Source organism: Trachymyrmex cornetzi, unplaced genomic scaffold (genome assembly GCF_001594075.2).
Source record: "Trachymyrmex cornetzi isolate Tcor2-1 unplaced genomic scaffold, Tcor1.1 scaffold725, whole genome shotgun sequence".
Taxonomy (NCBI): Eukaryota; Metazoa; Arthropoda; class Insecta; order Hymenoptera; family Formicidae; genus Trachymyrmex; species Trachymyrmex cornetzi.
The window spans coordinates 483,618-485,214 of NW_017300054.1; positions in this window are offsets into that span (position 1 = coordinate 483,618).

Sequence of the window (1,597 nt, forward strand, 5' to 3'; positions counted from 1 at the left end):
GACGAAAGTTCACTTTAGAGCGAACTAAACTGTGTTCTTGGAAAGAGTTCTCAATTTTCCTAATTTTCGTAACCGAGATATTAATTTCTAATAATATGTTTCCGAACATACGTGCATGCAAAAATAAATTTTTCGTACGAAGATTTCGTTTTAATATGAACAGAAAGATCATAGCTCAAAGAATAATTTTAGCTGGAAATTCGACGCTATTCGCGACTCATGTCTAGCGACGATCATTGCTGCTTCTTATAAACAACGCGTGCCTAGCGACGACGAGCGCGCGCGGCGCGCCGCGCTGGGCCGCGGTCCTATCGAGCCGCGCGCTTGGATTTGGCGGTGGGCCGGGCGAATTTGGATATTTTTATAAATAAATTTTATATCTCGTTAATTATTGCGAAAATTGAAAAATGGTAGAAGACGTTCCGTCTCAGTTTAATCCGCTCTACCTGTCCATGATATTTGTCAGGAGAGTTGTGGGACACCCTGTATAATATATATATAAGATTGTCCGAAGTCTCATATCGTAGATGATCTTAAAATCCTATTCAACCAATGAAATATGATTTCGAAATTAAAACGTCGAAATTTAAAATGGTTTTGAATGTAATCGGACTATGAAAACCAGCTTATATCGGAAAATATCATCGAAATAACAGCACTTTAAGAATTCAAATGAAATTAACAATTGGCTTGTACAATACGTTTAATATTTTATTTTAGAATAAAATTAGTGACACATTCGTTCGAAATTTCAAGATTCTCATCTAAATCATAAGTACAAAACAACGCTAAACATCGATAGTGCATAGATTTTAAACGATTTAAACGTAACAGATGAAACAAAATAAAAATCCTTTTAAACAAAATGTCTAATATTTAAGAAATTATTTATTTTGTATATTTTTGGTTGTTTTCACATCTTTATTTTGAGCTATCCACAAAAATTTCTATATCTTTCTCAACAATAACATTCAAGTTTCTTCGAACACTCATTCTCTATCTTCAACGATTAATGATAATTCCAATTATTTTTTTTATAACTTTGCACGTATACAAGTTATATTCTATAATATGTGTAACTATAATTTTGGATCGCCTTCCTGTTATGATTATGAACTGCAAAATGCTGAGGATGGATTGAACATAGCCGAAACGTTCATGTAATAGATAATTTTTTAATAATATGTATATACGTAAGTACCGCACGAATTACTGCGTTTTTTAAGGCTCTTAATTGCCCGTTATTTAGTTTTGTGTATTTTAATTAATTATCTCAAGAGCCCAATTGATTGATTTATTGGTTTATAACTATAATATTTGTATAAACGTTTGTACCAAAATATCTTGTACAATTGGGGATATTAAAAAAAAACTAAAAATAACAGATAAATAAACTCGCTATTTGTACCACAATTCACTCAAAATCTTGTATATTGATGAAGTCATCCACTGGAAGCTGGAATAGAAATAAAATTTCTAACTCTTAATTACCTAATTTATATTCGTTAATAAATCAAACTAATCAAGACTCCTTATAAATCAAAGAATTGGAAAGAGTAAGGGCACTAGGAGTCGGGCGCAGAAGACGTCGCGCAAA